The 20,325-nt window shown below is 35.3% G+C and overlaps 1 protein-coding gene and 1 long non-coding RNA gene across 3 annotated transcripts in view; one reads left to right on the forward strand and one right to left on the reverse strand.

Annotated features, from left to right (window-relative positions):
- The window catches only part of LOC113613048 (uncharacterized), a 58,447-nt gene extending 53,502 nt beyond the window's left edge, over nucleotides 1-4,945 (forward strand). The window contains exons 5-7 of one of the 2 annotated variants that reach the window (XR_003430067.1): nucleotides 2,469-2,557; nucleotides 3,621-3,919; nucleotides 4,226-4,945. This is a non-coding gene — a long non-coding RNA (uncharacterized LOC113613048). Of the gene's footprint in view, nucleotides 1-1,666; nucleotides 2,558-3,620; nucleotides 3,920-4,225 lie in introns of those variants that run through there. The other variant, XR_003430066.1, reaches the window with a different exon arrangement.
- CNTN1 (contactin 1) overlaps nucleotides 1-20,325 on the reverse strand; it is a 378,978-nt gene that overhangs the window by 3,188 nt on the left and 355,465 nt on the right. The gene's annotated exons all lie outside the window — the stretch shown is intronic.

Genomic DNA, 20,325 nt, shown 5'->3' on the forward strand with positions numbered 1-20,325 from the left:
CGAGTAGCTGCTTATAGCCTCTTTATGATAATGCATAACGGCATTATTGGTAGCAATGATGACACAAATGATGACCATGATAATTGCTGTTCTACAGCAGCTACAGCTACAGTTCACTGTTCTACAGCCACAAGACTGACACCACACTGGTCATTTATATGCATTATGACATTTATACAATAGATTATGATGGCAGATCTTATTTTCCTGACTTTATAGATTATGTAACTCAGATTCAGGTAAAATGACTTGTTCAAGGCCAGTGGCCAGTAGAAGGCAGAGCCAGGATTAGATCTCAGATTGGCCTGGCTCCAAAGCCCATGCTCTTTCTACCTCTCTGCCACTTTCTACAGATAACTTTGGAAAGGTACCAGTGCTAGAAAAGCATTAGAACATTACATCTTGCATTTGAAGTGTCAAGGCAAGGGCACAGGAGGAAAACAAATGACTTACGGGAAAGCAGAGCACCTAAGCTGTTTCAAAGTGTCTTTATTCTTGTAGCATTTTTTCTTTCTATTTTTCTACACAGATATTTTAAAACTATGCCACAGCCCACATATTATTTTATTCAATAAGATGACCAATAATAAACCTTAATCACACAGAAAAACATTAGCTTTCAATGTTTGACCTAATTTAAATGATCTTTCCTGAAGACCTTTGTCTGAGAATGACTGCAGGGTCTCTGCAACACTGTGTCTTTGACCACGAATTACATCAGTGATGGGTACACATTCATGTATTTGCCTGAATATGTGGGTTGGCTAAGTACAAACTGTGGCCAAGGAAAGAAAGTTAGTCAATTGTGGATGCCATTTTGAAGTTTTGGTGTTAGTATGAAAACCAAACACAATTTCATAATTTGAGGCTTCAACATCAGGATATTTGATTTATTTAAAATAAACTCTTCATGTTTATGTGTGTTATATTTAATTTCTCTAATGGCTCAAGCTTATGTAACTGTGGTCTTCATCTTCAATTCTCTTCCACATTGCAAACACAAATTAGAGACCTGACTGAATTACTATTTTAAAGTCATTTTAAATGTGGGAGCCCTATATTCTTGAGGGGTTTTAAACATATATTGGTTTTCCAACTAACAAAATGTATATCAAGCATAATTTCAGTACTTAACATGGTAGGTAGTAAACGTATATTTTTCTTTTCACATAGCTACTGAATATCAAACATGAAAAAGTCATCAGTCTGGTTAATTACTTTTGCCTATAAGAACAAATGTAAGGCCAATTTAGAATACTATGTCTCTTCCATTGGATTTCTTGACTTTTTTTAACCTAAACTGCCCAGATTTATTTTTCCCTCAGGAAGGACTCCTCTAGAGGGAGTTATATATTGAGAAGAGAAATTTAATTAAAAGTTAAGCAGTGCTTAACAATCTCTCCAGGTTTTATGCTAAATAGACAGCCACTCTAGTCAGTTTTTAATACAAATCTCTTTTCTGATGCTTAAGTTTAGATACCATGGTCCAATCCAAATTGCTAATGTTTACTATTAATACTTGGAATTTTCTCCTTGTGGTGTCATGTTTATGATCACACCTGTTAATATCTCTAGATTTTGAACAACTTCAGGACAGGGAATATATCCAAATCATATTTTCAGCTGTGTTGTCTAATACCAAGCCCAGCATATAGTGAGTTCTTGAACCATAAAGTTATAATATGAATAATTCTTCCAGTTAAAAGCCCTGAACCTTTTCTGATTGCAGAACACAAGGTGGGAGAGAAAGTGAAGGGGTAGGACACGGGGGTTTAAAGAAGACAAAGGCAACCACTGTGACAAGCATCTCTTATCAGAGAGCTGATATTAAAAATCTGCAGTATCAGAAAGGCCTTATTTTACTGCTCAGGCCGAGGGGTTCTCTAACTTTTCTTGATAGGATGTTACTTTGGATTCCTTCAAAGCCTTATAACCTGGGCTGAGGGAAGAAAGCGTTTTGATAAGATGATTGATCCCCATGCCTAGGGGTATGTTTCATATATATTAGGTGTGTTAGGTTCACGTCAGTGGGTGTTTGCTGTTGAAATTTGTCGAATTCAATAAAACTCCTGCTGGGATAGCAGCAAGTTTAGAGAAACATAAGAGTAAAAGTCTGTTTGGGATTGAGAGTAAAAAATCAGCTCAGAGGGAAAAAGAGCAAAGTCACCTGCGTTTATTCAGGTTAGTAGTATGACAGACACAGATAATCCCAGCTTGAACTTAAATGGAGACACTGCCAAGGTCATGCAGCAGCTGGCAAATGCACAAATGACCCCTTCATTGAGTGGCTAGTGCTGTGTTACCAGTGCTACTCCATACTTGCTTACACTTCCCATCTTTTACTAGGAACACCCAATTGCTAAGCTACTCTCCCCTCGAGACGGCTCCCAACCCTAGTTAATTCCTGATACTCCTGCCCTCATCTTAGAAACAGCAACTGATCCAAAACTGATTGCTTCTTCCCTTAGACCTTCCTCTGGATTCTTCAGTAAGAGCTCAAACCTTACATAAGATGTTCCTCCTTCTCACTCGAGAGGTGTTCCACAACTGCTCTGGGGTACGTTTCCTTGTTACATCCAGTCAATTACAGGTAGTCCGACTATCTACCAGACTACAGCTTTGTAACTGGTCCTTGGTTGTTTAGATTTTGAGAACAAACAGGCAAATATGAGGGTCTGTAAGCAGGTCACTGTCCTAGCAGGAGATGTAAGGGGATAGTGAATAGTGTAATGGGGCTCTAGAGCCAGGCAAAGAAAGCAAGAGTCCAAATACTGCCTCTGCCTTTCATTGGCTAGGTCATCTTGAGCATGTTCCTTAATATTTTTATGCCCTAGTTCCTTCAAGTATAAAACAGGGGTAATATATCTCATAGCTTTATTGTGAGTATGGAGAAGATGTATATCAATGGTTCTTATATATATTTTAGCAGCATAACCTTTCTTCAGAAACAATCATATGTGGAAGCCCATTTACTGAACAAGCAAGGAGAGGGGATGCTTTATTTAAAGATGGGCCTGGGCCAGGAGACCACAGATTTGTTGCCTCCTTTACGTTCATGCTTGTACCTGTACTCCCCCAAGCCCATCACTCCAGGCAATGTGTAGGGCTCTGCTTATCACAGTTTGAAAACAGCTGCTTTATGTAGAGCACTTCAAAAAGTGCATAGCTGGTAGAAAACTTCTGTAAATGATAGTGATTCATACTACACTTGATGTTGTCCATCTCTTTATACAGTCCTACACTGTATTTTTTGAAAAGTAGTTGGATAAAAACAAAGCAAAACAATAGATAAAGCAGGTGTCCCCTGCAGACAACATACATTTGAGACCTGTATGTCTATTTACTGTTCCCTAGTCACACATTGTGTCCTTTTAGATCACAAACATTCCTGAAATGTCCTTTCACCTATCAACACAGGGCATATTGGACTTTTCTGTAGTAGTCTAGCTCAAGTTGATCTCCTCTGTGACATGGTAGTCTGGGATCTTTGGTTTTAAGTAACTGGAGCTCAACTGAAGAAAAAGCTGATTTTGCACTGCTTTGGGACAACTAGAGCTAGTTAGTTAACTGAATACCTGTGTCTGCTACATTTCTGACTTTCATGTCTTCTTCCTTTGCAGATTGCCTCACATTCTCAGACTGACTTCTCAAGGTAGACAAGAGAGTCAAGTTCACAATCATACATTCTCAAGATCAAAGAGATGATATTTTTTTTACTCCAATTCCAGTGAGAAAACTCTCAAGGAAAGATTCTTATTTGCAAAGTCTGAGTCATATACGTACTTTCAGACCAATACTGTGGCTGAATTAGTGCATTTGTGTGATTGAACTAGCTGGGAACATGTTCCCATCCCTCAACCAATCACTGTGGCCAAGGAGGAGGGTCGCTTAAGAAGACATCAACACTTTCTGATCTCAGGTATTGATTACGAGCTTTGTTTTTGGGGTTAGCCTGACCCGTTGGCAATTCTGGATCTATTATTTACTGGCTGTGTACCCTTTGGAAAATTATTTGTGTCCATTTACCCATTAGATTGTTGTGAGGTTTAAGTGAGAAAATGGCACTTATTTTCTTAAATTTTGTGGCAGAAATGGGTGAAAACAAAAGTTAAAGGAGGAAGAGCTGTTTTTTACTTTCAGATACTGACATATAACTTAATGTATGAATGAATTTTCTGACCAAGAAAATTTTTTAAAAAATTCATGTACTCTAATTTTCTTGCAGGACTTAACACTTAAAGGATGTGAAACCATTGAGGCAAAAACAAATACTTCAAAATTTGTCTTGACTACTGGGATTTTACAGAATGTCTGAGACAAAACAATTATAGATTTGTTATTGGTTAATTCATTTCTGGAATTTCTATCTTATATGTCTCTCCTCCCTTTCATATTTTCTTTTTCATGATTCCCCCCCACCCTTTTCCTGATTCCCACCCGATTTTTTACCCTTGACTAGAAACTGGTATAGAATTTGGAATAAAACTTCTGTAACTCAGTGAGGTTAATGTTAAAATTTTCTTTGGGCCATATATCAGAATTTTTATTTTTATAAATTGTCTAATGCTTATTAAGAATTAAAAGACGTATCTCTTTAAAAAGTTAGTTGGCTCTGCTTCAAATAGGTCTCTTGGGGAAAATGCTGTTACAGTTTTCAATTTTAAATCCATTATTATAAGCATAACTACCTGCCTTTGACAAAATGGAGTTATGGATATTTACCCCAATCGGTTTTAAGAGTTTCTGGAAAAGAAAACAAAAGAGAAATCAGAAAATAAGATGGATTTTTTCTTTGAGATAAGAAGACTTTTTATATTTGATGATTTTTTTGGCCTTTGATATCTATTATATTATAGTGTCTATGTGTATCAGCTTGCTTATTCTGTGTTTGAGAATTTTATCTCCTTATGCTTCTTTGAGATAGCAAAATACTAAGCTATGTGAAGAAGAAGAAGAAAAAAAGATAATTTAAGACCTATTTGCAGTTCTGTCAATAGCTAGTTGTGTAACTTTGGGCAAAAGAGAATATTTGGACTCAAAATATGGCTCTGAGGCTGGTGTGATCTTTGGCCATTTTACTTGTCAAGGCTGTGGATTTTTCCTTCTATAAAATGATAGGGTTCAATATTATAACTCCTTAGGTTCCTAGCACTGCCATTAGTCTATGATTCTATGCAAACCATAATGTGTTCAAGAATATCAAGCATTGAGCCTAAAATTTGCAAAGATATTTTTTATATTTCCCCTTATTTATGATAAAGTTGATATGTGTTTATATATATACATTAAAAGCTTGATCATATAAGTGATAGTGGCTCTGATGTTTTTTTTCAAACTGGTGAAACCCACTAATCTTGCTACTCCTACTTACTTGGCAATTATAAACACATATGTCAAACAAAATAGCTTTTGGTTTTTTTTGGCAAGGGTGTATGGTTTGCTGACAGCTTATCCTGGCAGTCATATATTTTCCTTACTCTGGTCCTTTCCCTATCAGGAAATGTGAGATTACAAGGATGCATTTCTTCTTTGAGAAAGGATCAAGCATCTCCATTAGAGTGATGACCAATTATTTGCTGGGAAATATAAAACTAACTTCTAACAGTCCATTCACTAACAAACACATTCTAAATAAGCTAATTTTGATATAATTGGGGGGCAAGATGAGAGTATAATTCTGAGGACTTTTAAAACTGGTTTACCTACTTTTTTAGAAATGCAAGGTAAGATTTTCACAAAAGCTTGAGACTTGGCATTAGAAAGAATTCTACTTGAATACTGTTGCCCTCGCTTGAGTGTGTGACCTCCGCAAGGTACTTAACCTCTCAGAGCCTCCATTTCCTTATCTGGAAAATGGGGAGTACAATATTTTCACAGCAGGGTATTTGTGATAATTAAATGAAAAAAAAGTTAAAAATACATAGCAAATGCCATTTGATAATTGTGAATCTGAAATATGAAATTTAGTGTGTTCATTTAAAAATTATTATATAGTGAATATGAGAATACCCTAAGCATGGGATGAGACATAAGAGACTCAGAACTCTCTCCTATTCTATAAAATGTTCAACATACATATAATGCATTTCATGGGTTTAATTTTTTCCTCAACTTATACAAAATCTTTAACAAATAACACTCAAGTTCCTTATTCACAAACAACCAGAGCCAGCTTATTAGATCATCTTTGCATTTGGTATTGGAAATAGCTGATTGGCAGAATATGCTTACTTGGGTAGCCCTGGTTTTGTGGAATGCATCAAACTAGGACTGGGATCAGTTTTTCTCAACATCAATAAAATTTAGAGAGCCTGGGGACTTTCAGATGCTCGTTCTATTTTGCAATATTCATAAAAACAAATATTAAATTATTCCCTCCACTGCCCCAGCCTTGCCTTTCCCCAATCAGTTTTTGAGGCAAAGCAATAACAAGTAGAGCCAGAGAAAAAGTTTAATAATTTGTGTGTGCTCCATGCCAAGGCTAATGGTTCCTCTTTAGTGCTAGGCTTGAGGGCCCAGTTGAACACATCTATGACTAAGACTTCCTAGACAACTTCAGGAGCTACAGACACATACCCTACCAGGTTTACTTAAGAAGAAGTACTGCTCCCTGAACCTCTCCTACATCCCCCACAGACGTACTTGCTTCTTCTATAGTTTTGTCACTTTACATTTTTAGGAGAAAAACTGGTGTTTTGCAGTACTGACAATGAAGAGTAGGAGTAAAACTAGCTGGACATGACAGTCAATTTTCCTTAAACTTATCAGTGTATGTAATCAAAAGAAAGCTAAACAAAGGGAAGCAGGCAGGTATGTCTTCTTACAAAGCCCACCGAATTTTTCGTAGCTGTTCTTTTACATAAATTTGAGTAAAGGATATTTTGCTGAGTTTAATACTAATGCTCAAGGTCATGATGGGCACAATGCTTGCTTGTAGGTGAGACCATAGAACTAAAAAGGCTTAGTCTATCATGCTCCTGGATGTCATGACTATTTATTCATGGAGGGTCTATTTTGTTCAGGCATCCCTAAGATTATAGGAGAGATGACGTATTTTTAGCAGACACATACTTGCATGCCTATTTCTAGTACCAATATTTGTGGGACAAATCATTCCCCAGTTCTAGGAAAGGATAGGTATTTTGCCTTTTAAATTTGCTTAGGACAGCAGGCTTTTCAAGAGATGAGAGGATGGGATGACACAGAAAAGCCCCTGTTAAGCTTTGGCATTGTGAGCCCCAAAGTGGCAAATATATCAAGTTTCATGTGACTCTTTTGTGGGACGGAACTAGCAGCCATCATTCACCCAGCTGGCCTTCCTGGGGGTGGTTTCCAATTCACATGTCAGGTTTTATCAAAGTATAGATGCAGATTAATTTCAATTTAAGTATTACCTCTGCTTTTCTTTTAAATCAAATCTTCTTCTGTGAGGAAAACTCCAAAAATTTAAATGTACAGATAACTATGATATAAGAATAATAAGAAGATTTCTTTAAATCATTTATTCATAAGTTTTCTGGACAGTCTGGTCTACAGCATGTCCTCAACAAATATTTGTTCGATGAATTATTATTATTATTATTTAATTTATTAAGTGCCTATTCTGTCCAGGGAACTTTTGCAACATGTTATTTTGTTTAATTCTTATAATACAGTTGAAGTATGTCTCATTATCCTCATTTGCAGATTACAGGTCTAAGAGTCAGATTTGCTGACCTAGCACAAGGCAAAATTGGTTATTGAACTAAAACCTGGTTCTAAGCCCAATGCTATTTTCTCTACCCCAAAGATGCTTCATGAATCCTTCTTAATATGGCCAGACAATGCAGTGGTCCAACTTTCCTTAATGTAATGAGTTGAGAGTTGGATTTTATTACCAGTATATAAATATCCCCATGTCACAACAGCCAAGGATCCTAGTCCCCCACTGGTTTCATGTGGTGGTTCAGAGTCACAAATACCTGGGAAGCTTTCCCAGGGCAAACCAGAGCAGAAGTCCCATTTGATTTTTCTTGATTCATCTTTGCTTTGGGGCTATGACAAATGAATGACTCACCTGTTTGAGGTGGTATTTTGTTATTTAAGATTTTCATCCCTAATATAATCCTGAACTCATTTGTTTGTCAGACCTCGGGGCCTTACTGTAGGCCCCCTACTTACTGTAGGATTCAGTGTCATCCATCTATCAGCAAGGATTAATTGGTGCTTCTCTGTTTTTCCACATGCACATGAAGTTCTTATAAGAAACAGTCTAAATTCATTGAATCTTCACAACTATTAAGAGGATCAAAATCAACTGAATCTTCTTTTTGTACTTTCACAGAAGAAACAGTTGCTCAGCTATTTTCACAATAGTCTGAAACATGTAAGGAGGTACTGGCTGAAATCAACACTAATTACTCCAAAGGATTTCTAAGAGTTTGTGCTTATTCAGTAGAAGATATAAAATAATTTCAATCATTTTGGATGGCATCTACATGGAATTTTTGTTATTTTTATATATTTTTCAGAGTTCTTTTTTTTCCAGAAGGCTCATTCTTAGTCATGTTTTCATGGTGCTAAACCCTGAAATTTTAAGTTCTTTCCAAATTCTTTTTAGGTTAAAAAAAGTGGAAAAAAAAGAAGGTTGACTTTCATTACGTCTGTAAGGAGTTTATTTTAAAAAATCAATAGAGTAGTTACTCCTTGCTAACCAACAGGAATTCTGGGGAATGCTTTAAGAAACCATTTTGTTTATACTGAACAAATCAAATTCTCTCACTCTGAGTGGAAATTGAAATTCTTTTGTCAACATCTATATTTCTAACCAGTAATACCAGTCTTCTCCCAGTCATTTCATTATAAAATTTTGGGAGTCATTATTGACTATCTCTCCATAAGACTTGTGCCTTGTGTCTCCATGACTCGTGAGAGTGTATTTTATACAGAGGGACTTTTGGATGTTGATTGATGATGATATACTAATATGCTTAAAAATAACATAATTAGTTTTCAAGATATTGAAAGAAATATAAAATCTAGAAAGAAGTTTGAGACCAATGATTTGCTTTGACATTTATTTCACCTGGACTGTCTTACCTCTTGTTTCCCTTCCCTGGCTTTTCCATATTAGGTTCTTCAGAGTTTGTCAGAGCACCACTTCTCTTGCCCTCTACACCATCTGTTCCATCCTTATTCTTATAGCATTTTCCCGTCCTTCTAAATTACTTAGCTCAGTTAATGATTGCCATGCAATCAGAATGTTAAACATAGAGTCATTTTCAAAGTGCTTTTTCCTCTCACTTGCAATACACTGTCTTGGTCACCAAGTACAATTGATTCCGTCTCCAACATCGCTCTAGAATCTCTCTGCTCCACTTTCTCTCCTGTCTCTGCCACAGTGATCCAGGACCTCGTCACCTCTTACTTAATCACAAGAAAAGTAAAAAGATGAAAAAACCAAAACCCACAAATCCAATCTGCCCCCTTTTCACAGTCTGTAATAACCTATACTCCAATTATACTACCTCTCTCTCCATTTTGAATCCTGCATTAGAGACTCACTGAATGTGATGCCATTTTTACATATTCTCAGAGTCAACACTTGTTTCCTCAAACTCATATGTCCTATTACCCCCTTTTATGCCTAGAAAATGCTCATTGATCTTAAAAGAGTCATCAAAGTATCATTCTTTTAGGTAACTGTGCATGAATTTAATGACTTCCTCCTCAGTGCTTGCTTGTACAACACTTAATACATTGTGCTGCCAATTATTTTTTCACCTGTCTTATTTATCTGTGACTTTATGGTTCCTTAAGAACAGAGACCATGTTCTTATTCATCTTCCAACTTCCAGGGACAAAGTCTTACCTAAGACATGTGGTGCTCAGTACATTTTTGTTGAATGAGTTGAACTAATGGTCCTGCTTCGGACCCCCCTCTGCTGTCATTCTACCCATGATCTCTCTTTCTCTAGGCATGTGTGAGAAGGACCATTCCTGAGAAAATGTGGTGCAATGAATTTTTTTCCCTATCAAATCTCCACTTCTTTGTAGACTCAAAATCAAGTAATCATCCCTTTTAACCAACATCCGGTAGAGTGCTCAAGATGTAAATATGAACAAACAAGGCTCTTCACTGATAGTCCATATTCTGAGGATGACTGTTAGCCAGAGGTTATTTTATAATTTGGATCAAAAGGAAATAGAATTCACTGAGAGAAATTAGCTGCACGCCAAAACTTTGCTATTTTTTCCTCTTGTGAGAGTTCTGCTAATAAACTTGTGAGCTTTTAAGTGTTATTTAACATCTTTCTTGCTTTCTGTAGTATCTTGGCCAATTTTAAGTTGCAACTGTGTTCAGAATATAATCTTGGACCAGGAAAACAAGACTGTTCCTTTAAAGGGACATATTTAGATAATATTTTAATTTGAACACATAATTTGTACTTTAAGAATTTTAACTTTAAATCAGGTGAATTTTCCACTTGTACAGATAGAGTCTAAATAATTAAAAGAAAGTAATCTGAGTTTATTTAACTTCTTCAATGACCATTTGGATGCTGCCTCATTAGATAATGGCAGAGGCTGTGACAGATCCTGTCTACATAGTTAACAAAATGCGGTTTGGGTTTGGTTGCTGGAAATCTCACTTCTTCCTATCTGGCATTTACTACTCATTCTGCAATAATGAATTACTTATAGAAAGACCTTGGTATTTCTGGGTGTTTTCATTTATCCTCCATTGTGTCATTTCATTTCCCAGTATCAGGTTTTTGTTAAAAATTGCCACACAAAATTAATCTTCTCTGGACATAGTATAGAGATTAAGAGTACACATATTAGAGCTATAAATCATTTGAATCCTGATGTCTCTTTAACAGCAATGTGATTCTGGGCAAGTTACTTAAACTCTGATGCTCAGTTACTTCATCAGTCAAATGAGGATAGTTTTACCTAATTGTGTCTTATAACAATAAAAGGTACAGAAAGTGCATTGCTGTTATATAAAAATATGTCAGAGTTGGCAGCTCTTCCTATTGAAATTACTGGGAAGTTGTTTTTCTGATCTGTTCCATTTGTCAAGGAATAGATTGCCACTTATCTGTGGTAGCTGCAGGCCACATTCCAAAGAATTCTTTACTGGACTCAGGAAGGAAAAGGTACTGGGCCAAGCCCAAACTGAATGGCATTTGCAAGGTAACAACTAAAGTCTAGAAAACCATTCAAGACTAGCCACAAGGCATCACACTGTACTGACTACAATTTAGCCACTCTGGATACCGAAGGTTGTACAAATTTGAAAACGGATCTTAGGTACTGAAGTGAGGCCTCTGCTTCTTTTAAAGTAAGAGCAGACCCTAGGCTATAATGCCCCAAATAGAAGTTGAGAAGACAGAGAAGGAAGTCACTACTGAGAAAGGTACACAGACATGATCTACCTTGTAGTTAAGAGTTACTGGATGTCTTAGCTAAGTAGGCAGTAACCATCTGGATGTGATTGAACTTTAATTCTGATCAACTCTGCTTCGATTTTTTTTTTCTTTTTAAGATAGCTTCTCTAAGGTTTCATAGAAGAAAAAGAGCTTAACTGCCTGATATTTGTTCATGAATTCAATTTACACATAATGAGAGCCTACTACTATTCTGCCCAGTGCTAGGGCAGAAACAGCTTTTCTTCCCCCTGGAGATCACAGCTGAATCACAAGTCAACCACACTGCAGTGTTTTTTGTACTCAGAATGCCCAAGACACCATGGAAGCAAAACTGAAATGAGGGGCAGCTGCAGGTGGTGGCACAAAAGGAGTTTTCTGGAGGAAAAGGGACCTGAGCTAAGAAAGAAGAGATGGGACAAAATATATGTATGTGCTCCACAAATGCCCTTCTATTGTGATAATAAAATATTTACCAAGAAATGCATACTAAAAACAGAGAATCTAATGAAAAGTAATCCTTGATATTCAAAAGGAAATAAACTCTTATTCTAAGCCACTGCTTTATAATAATCTAATTTTACTTAGAGTTAATCCTCTCAGAGATATTAATTTCCATTTCATTAATCCATAGAACACTCCAAAATTATAAAAACATGAAAATACTTTAAAATTTAAGAAGATATTTCATCATGATATTCTTGAACATAAATTTAATAGAAGATGAATACACATTTTGTTAGACTGTATTTCAAATATAGTTGCTCAATGTAAGAGAAGTTATTAACCTGAGAAAACAGCCACAACAGAAACATCTACTACTTGGAAAAATATGTAATCTTTCATTTTAAAACTGGCAATGTTGCAGTCCATCTACTTTTTAAAGCCTGAGGATAAGCCACAGAGGATATTCTCTTCACTGACCATATAGCATATCGGTATAGAAAATATATTAAACATTAGAGACATGGCATTTTAAAATTAACACAAATAAATAGGAATTTATCAAATTTGCACAAATGCATCCTACGACTTGACAATCTCTGAATCTAAATGTATATAAATACATTTAGTTCATCTTGTCACTAAAAAAATAATTCTCTAAATATGACATGGCAATTGATAATGTGATACGAAGACATTATTCTGTGTAAAGTACATTATTCATGTACTGGCTTGTACTGTTCACTGTAACTGCTGAAGATTAAATAAAATTATTGAGTAATTGCTATGCACTGTGATAAGCGTTCTTGCCTATGCTATCAATAGGTTAATTTTAAAGACAAGAAATTTGCTCAAGTTTAAAGTAAGGAGAGAATACCATTTCATTTCTTGCTAAAGCAAAAACTGTCTGATCATATTCTCACTGTGATTTTCCATCTTTTATATAGCTAACGTTGCCTCATACATCTGACATGACAGCAAAACATATAATCTAGGATACTAGGCATTGACAACAATCATTAATTTATAGAGAAATGATTACAATCAAATGTGCTCTAGGAAATACTTATAACACTGAATTTAATATTGCCTGTAAAATATATGTCTTACTTTTCTTCCCAATATCAATGCTGGAACTCCTAGCATAATTTATTACTAATTTTATTAATCTCAAATTTTAGAAAAATAAATATTCATCCAGAAAAAATAACAAAGAGATTTTAAAATATGATATAATTTCGGGGCTTCCCTGGTGGCGTAGTGGTTGAGAGTCAGCCTGCCGATGCAGGGGACACGGGTTCGTGCCCTGGTCTGGGAAGATCCCACGTGCCACGGAGCGGCTAGGCCCGTGAGCCATGGCCGCTGAGCCTGAGCAACCGGAGCCTGAGTTCCGCAACGGGAGAGGCCACAACAGTGAGAGGCCTGTGTACCGCAAAAAAAAAAAAAAAAAAAAATCGTTCCTATTTTCACTTTAATTTCTTTGAGAACAATGTAAATTTCCCCCTTTCTGAATTAGGGAACTAGTTTATAAAATTTAGATATAAAATATTTGTATACTTCTTTTATCTGACCTAAAATATTGATTATTTAAATAAAATAACTGAATATAATTAATAGTTACAACTATATCTAATAGAAACTACTCCTTGAAGAATTAGAGAATAAGAAGACAATAGAGTATTTGGGGCTCTTGATTTAGTGATAAATTATATTCAATTGATAAACAGGCAAAAAAGAATTTAAAAAATCAAAGCAAGAAAACTCTATGTTAAATAATTCTCTTATGTTTTAACTGAACCTAAAGTTTTACAAAAGTGTAATAACTGAATAAATATGAGATATCTTTTTTGTAATGTAATTTAAATATACCTTAGTTTAAATATATTAATAATCATTTAAAATTTTTTGATAAAGACAGTGGTTTAATCCTAAGAAAAACACAAAATAATATGTGGCTTCAGAGAGCTGCAAAAAGATGTGTTCAACTATCAAAATCATCCATATAAAGGGCAAAGTTATTAACAAAACCATAAAATAACCAGGGTTCCCAGAAATGAGCAATCTTCTAAAGGACCAACTCTATGTTATCAGCAGAAAAATATATTCAATGAAAACATAAGGGACAGAAGCTAAATAACTTATCCGCATAGTACTTTATTCTCTACATCAAATTCACTTTGGATATCAGGTACCCATGACAATATATTTATATGTTAGGAGAGTTAGGCAGCCACTTATGGTGACAGTATAAAAAGAAAGAACATGTTTTCATTTATAGAAACCAAAGATTTCTCAAAAACCTTAGAATACATGAAGTTACTAAATTACTTGATGTACTTGGATGAATATAAGAATTATGATGGCTATATATTTCAAACGTGATGGCATCACTTTTTTATGCTTCCAATCTTTTTTCTTTTAAATTTGTTTGTTTTATGTTTTGGTTTTCTCCTTGGATTACAATCTCTTTGTAATTTTAGAATCACATATGTCAGTTTTCCATTTGTCATGAAAATTATTATACTAAAAATATAAGAGCACTTTTAAATTGTGTCAATTTTTCTTCATTTTTAGCATTTTTTCTTTAGATTTTATTGGCTCTTACATTTTACAATACATTCTTTATGACTTTATATGTTTTAAGAATTCTTTTTAACTTACATTTTAATCATAAAGCTTATATTGGGAATCAAATACATGTGTCTTATAGTTCTAGAGAGTCAACACATGTTCTTAAGGCATTTATGATCTAAATCTTTGAAGCATTTTAGTACATCAGTATTAATTTAGATCACTTACTTTTGCTAGTTTAATTGAAAAAATAAATATTGAGTCAAAATTCTTTGCCAGGTTCTTTGGAGAATAAAACATAAATATTTACTTATGAGTTATATGCTACCTCATTTTAAAAAGGCTTTAAGATAGTTTACAAAGATATATAAATTATGATAAAGAAAAAATATTAATTGAGGGGAAGGGAAATAAGTTTAGGAAAAATGAGACAAAGCTGAGATAATGATACATAAATAGCAACAACATCCACTAATGCTACTATTGAAAAACACTTTACCTATATTCACCTACATTCAGTTAAACTATACAATGCTCTATGTACTGATACTTTGCTGAAGGTATGTTGGAAATATGGCATTGAGTTTTGGCCAGGCAATTCAAATAGAAAAATAGATCAATCATAAAGTTGATTATCTGAAAGATAAAAACAAGTATTGTGCTCAAGAAAAATGTTCTACTTCTGGTGTTCAGACCAGAGGAAGGATGCAGGTTAAGGGACAGTCTCTCCCAGGGCAGTACTTGGAATAAAGGATGCTACACAATACTGGAAATGCATCTTCTCCCCCTACCATCACCCCTAGATCTTCTAAAGGAGAGTACTGTATTGAAGGAAGATATTGATAACCTATTTAGAGTATGTATGGGTGGAGAATAAGGTTCTTATTAAATATGGTCCAGTAAGTAATATCTAAGGTGCCTACAGAGGACAATGGATTTATTTAGCTGTATGAATTTTTCTTGTGTGTGTGTGTGAAGCATGGGGTGGTGTTGAGAAGATAAATTTTTCTAGTATTTAGACAGAAGCGGTCTTTCTTCATATACTTCCTCTAATAAGATCTCATCTTCTCCATTAAATTGTGTACAGGAATTTGAAACATACTGATTTAATATTAAATATCAGACATTTTATTTAAATATTTATTTATTAGCCTGGCCCAGTGTCTTCACTTCTCTAAGTTCCACCTCACCTGAGAAAATTTTCAATCATGTTTCCATAAAAGGAGGACACTGTAGTACAGCAAAACATATCCTGAACTATCAAGGAATAATATGGTATCAGATTTCGTGTAATTGTTTTTTGCTTTTGTTGTTTTTTTTCCTATAATGTTCCTCAATATAAGCCAATAGCACAATACCAAAGTACAATTCAATAAAAATCAATCCTATGAAGATGGAAAACACTGTCTTCTAAAGACACAGCTCACTGAAGTTTTAGATTGATCAGTTTAAAAAATTGATTGGATCTCCTGGGAACAGATGGAAGGGGGTATCTGCATAGCCCATGCATTCTCTACAGGGACAATATGGCTTCCACGGAGGTGAAAATTGGTTCTTGTGAGGTGAAGAATATCTGGGCTATTACAATGGTTTCTGCATCTCCAAAGGGCTACAGTACATAAACAGATATGCAGTATTTCTGTGGTATTAAAATTACATGGGTGGCAACAGCTGCTAAGAAAAAACATGTAAAAAGGCTTATGAGGGAGAAAAATAATGAAAAAAGATTGAGAAACTCTGGTACAGAGTATTATCTCTCCCAATCATTCTTCTGTTTGGAATTGGGTGGCAAAGTTGTAAGGTACAGGAAAATAGATTTTAATTTATTTATTATTTATTTATTATTATTATTACTCACATAAAATATGGACACTATTGTTCCCATTCTACATGTAAAATATAGAATATACCTATGCTAAATAATCAAACCATATAAATAATACAAATATATAAGAATATTGTAGGCCTCCTGATTAGAGGAGTTAAATTTGCAAATTTGCAAGATATTGGAAAACCAATTTAAAATCTCACAGAAACAGATTTATGATTTATGAGTTAGAGAGTTAATGGAAATGACCAATGTTGACAAAAATCAGACAGAATATAAGTATGAATATGATCTAGTCCCATTCTGAGGAGATGAAAGTCATTGGAGGTTTTTGCATAGATAAGACCTAACATATTTTTAAATGATCACTGTGGTTGTTCTGCTGAGAATGAATTGTAGGGTTGTAGCTAAGTGTAAATCAGAGAAAACAGTTGGATGGCTAATCAATAATCCTGGAGACAAAGCATGATGGCTGGATCATGATGGTGGCAACAGAGGTGGAGGTTTCTAGATATATTTTAGTGGTATAGGAATAGCCACTAATTCCACTTTAGTGGAATAGGATTTCTTGATGAAATGAAACTAGTATATAGGAGGAAAAAAGAAGTCAAAGATGACTTCCAGGAAGACTGGAGATGCATTGTGGAGACAGGTGAAAGTGTAGGAAAAGTATATATATATAAAGAAAAAAGTTTAATTTAGATATCCACGTGGAGATAGTGATTAGACAATTGGAGAAATCAGAGATATATGTTTGAGAGTTTTTAGTCCTTGAAACAATAAGATTGCTTATGGACTAAGAAGGATAGAGTTATTGGAAGGATAATCAAGAACCAGCAAAAGAGACGTAGAACAGCATCTTATTAGGGAGGAGGAAAATTACAAGAGACTGGTGCCCAGAAAGCCAAGAAGGAGAAAGTGATCAACTGTATTCAAGCTGCTAAGAAATGGAGTAGGAGAGAACTAACTTCTGCATTAAAAATATGAAGGTCATTGGTGATCTTGACAAAGTCTATTTTGATAGAGTGTTGGGAGGATGCAAATTCAAAACAGGATTTGAGAAGGGGAATTAGAAACACTGAAGAGGGACAAATTATTTTTTGCATTTTGCTCTATAGAAAATCATAGAACAATGCATTAGTTGCAAGGGGAGATTTTTCTTTTTTCTTGTTGTTGTTGTTTGTTTGTTTTTATTTTCCCTTAACAATGGGAAAAATTGCAGAATTCTTGCATAGTGATGAGACAAATCAAATAGAAAAAAAAATAATGCAGAAGAGAAAAGAAAGAATGGCTGAAGCAATATTCATGAATTAACAAGAGGCTACGGTATCTGGTTCACATGTGGACGGCTGCCCTTAGATAAGAATATGGAGCTCAGCCAGGGCATTAAGAAGGAAGGCAGAGCACATGGACACATATTTATGTGTTGGTTGTTTCCAATTGCTTCTATTTTCTCAGGGAAGCAGGAAGCAAGCTATTGACTAAAAAGGGAAGATAGGAAAGATACTTTGGAAATTTAAGGAAGGAGAAGGAGGTATGTAATTGTTGTCTAAGGGAGAGAAGAATAAAGTTACTAGGAAAACCTAGTGGAATGGCCCAGTAGCACTGTGGGCCCACTTGACATGGTCATGAGTTCAAGGTGTAACCAGTCTTAATTTGGGGTATTTTTCTCTAGCCACCATTAAATGTGAGAGTGTAGGTTTTGAGTAAGTGGACAGTTAGATTTAATCCACAATTTTTCCAAGTGAGTATGATGAAGTGAGAGAAGTAAAAGGGTACCGGTATGTATGCCAAGGAGTAATGATAATTTATGGCTGTGGGATTTCAGCTAGATATGGAGAGATTGAGAAAGGTAGGGGACATAAGAAAAGTGGTGAGATAAAGGTTTTGTTGTTCCTGGTGGGTCAAAATTTTTCAGGAACCTGAGTACTAAAAAAAGTGAGAAGAAAGATAGGTGTCTTTCAGAGATGAGAATATTTGAGATTATGAAGACAGCAATGATAAGGGTAAAAGTGGAGCCATGGCAAGGACAACACAAATTGGATTAAGTGTTTCAAAGAACTGAGAGGACAGTGTGATGTAAGGATCATTGACATGTATATGGAAATCAGCAAAAGGTAGGAGAGAAGTAGTGTTAGAGAGAGTGCCAGTGCACCAAAATCTTCAAGGAATGAGTAGGAATGATCTCAGGGACTCATAGAAAACTTCAGGAAGGGGAAATAAGTGAGAGAAGCGGATGATATGAAGTTGTAAGCAGGGAACTTGAGACAAGAAAGAAGGAGGATACAATGGAAGCATCATCAAGAAGGAAGGAGAGCACCTATCTTGCCACGAGGCCCAGTGTTCAAGGCGTATTAATAGACTGCAGGAGGAGCAACATCATTGAGAGCGGCATGGGTGGGGGGTGGAGTAAGGTTTCCGATAAATTAAGAAGGTGAAGGAAACATTCAGTGAAGAGATGAATATTATAAGAGGCTACTGATGACTGATAATGAATTCCAGAGGCAGAGTAGGAAGGTTTTAAGAACTAAGTTTGGACATAAATGATGCCAAAAAATGGGGCACAGAGTAGTATTAATCTATTAGACTTGAGGGTCTCCAGGCAGTAGTCCTGGGGAAGTGGTGAATGTTGGGGATGGGGATTGAAGAGGAGATCTTTGTGGGAGCACATGGAGTTCTGCTTGTATGCAAGCATAAAATATGAGAAAAGTTGTGTTTAATCAAAATTTGGATTCAACAATGTGAGGAGTATAAAGAGAGAATGAGGCAAGGTACAGTGGTTTTAATTATGAACTATGGAATCTGAGCTCTTTAAGGCCACAACTGAGGACATCAAGGAGAACGAGGGAAAGGAAAACAAGTGATAGGGTCAATGGCAGGTCTGGGTGGGGGAAGGTGAAAGAACTGTTGGAGATGGAAGGAGATTTGAAGGAATGAATTGAAAAGATAACAGTTAGTGGTCAGAGAATAAAAGCTTAAACTTAAATTTTTAATTTTTTGTAGCTATTGGTAAAGCCAAGATTTGCAAAGATTTTTGTGTCATAGACACCTTGGCATCCTGTGAATCTCTGAGAACACTGAAAATAATGCTTTTACATACATAAAATATAATACATAGAGTTAAAAGGAAACACATTATATTAAAATGCATTTTTAAAATATCAAGAAAAGAAATATATATTTGTTAACACATAAAATAGTGTGCTTATTAGAACATTACATAATAAGAAATTGGATACAGTCTAATAAATATATTTTTCGAAGAAGCGATACTGCAATAGGTGAACTATTATATGAGAATATCTGGGATTGTTACTGGTGAGTGATTTGTAACTTAAATTCATATTTGAAGAAATCATAAATTTTAGTTAGAAATTAATAAAATTTTTTATTAATTATTTCTCAGTCAAGTTTCAGGGACCACTCAAGTTCTAATTCACATTCAAGTCTGTGAAGCCCTGTCTAGACTGTAATCATGGGTGGGTGGCTGAGGCAGGCAGAGGGCAAGATCATCAAGAAACAGGAATTAAGAGGCCAGGACATTGGAAGGATCATCTCCACACATGTTGATATTCAAAGATTTCAGAACTTCCAGGTATATCTAGACTTTGAGGCAATGACTTTGGGCTAAGTGTCTTGTTGTGCTACTCCTTTGTAATCTACAGTATCCTTGACTCTTCCTAAGTCCTCTGTAACCTACAACAAACACCCTTCCATCTTTCTGCTTCTCACCGCCACGCGAGGAAGGCTGGCGATTTGCTTTAGAGATGAGAGGCAATTATTCAGGGTCCGCCTGGAGTGATAGGTTGTAGAATAAAGACTACTGGATGGAGAAATTCATACTCTTGGATTATGTTCCAAATGATTTATTTTCTCTTTATCTGGCTCATTTTGCATAGAAAGTGCCCTTGGAATGTCATTTGCTTCATTATATTGCTTTTATACTGTGAATAACCTACCAAAGAATCTGGCTTTTAGCCGTACTCAACTATGAAAAGTACTTTGAGACCTAAACATTCCTTCATCAATCACTAAAGTTGGTCCCTAATGTAGTATCAAATGGACCATTTT

The sequence above is a fragment of the Aethalodelphis obliquidens genome, unplaced genomic scaffold (assembly GCF_003676395.1).
Source record: "Aethalodelphis obliquidens isolate GAN/ISIS:26980383/991018 unplaced genomic scaffold, ASM367639v1 scaffold84, whole genome shotgun sequence".
NCBI lineage: Eukaryota > Metazoa > Chordata > Mammalia > Artiodactyla > Delphinidae > Aethalodelphis > Aethalodelphis obliquidens.